Source organism: Cenococcum geophilum (genome assembly GCF_001692895.1).
Source record: "Cenococcum geophilum 1.58 unplaced genomic scaffold K441scaffold_54, whole genome shotgun sequence".
Lineage (NCBI taxonomy): Eukaryota > Fungi > Ascomycota > Dothideomycetes > Gloniales > Gloniaceae > Cenococcum > Cenococcum geophilum.
In genome coordinates this window covers 608827-609353 of record NW_027137612.1, presented here as the reverse complement: position 1 = coordinate 609353, position 527 = coordinate 608827, and positions in this window count along the sequence as shown.

Here is a 527-nt window from a genome sequence, read left to right as displayed (position 1 = left end):
TATTTAACTAGGAAATCCGCATTATACTCTTCCGTAGTTATAAGAAGAATATTTTGTTTTCCTTTAGTTCCAGCTATGGATGCTAAAACGGGTTTTTCTACTTGCAGTTTTGATGTAAATAGTTAATTGACTTTGTTTCGTATAGAGAAGGTATCTAGAGGTTAGTCCTTTTAGTCTGTAATAAGGACTAGCTTCCTTTCTTATAGCTGCTTTTTCTTACTTCTAGTAGAATTAGAAGGGGTAGGAGATGGTGTTGGTAAGGAGGGCAGGGGGGACGAGGAAGGGAGGTTCTTCTTTAGTCTCTCTGCGTAGGTTTCCTTAGTAGGAGCTACCTCCTTACGGAGAGCTCTTACTTCTTCGACTAATCCTTNTAGGATATCTTTTGCCTTTTCTTTTCCTTTTATAAAGGGATTTTCTCCTNCTAGAATACTCCGTGTATAGTCCTCTAGCTNTTTAACTTATTCTTTTTCTTCTTCTTTTTCTTCTTCTTCTAGCCCTTTATAGGCCTGTATTAGGCTTTCTAGGGC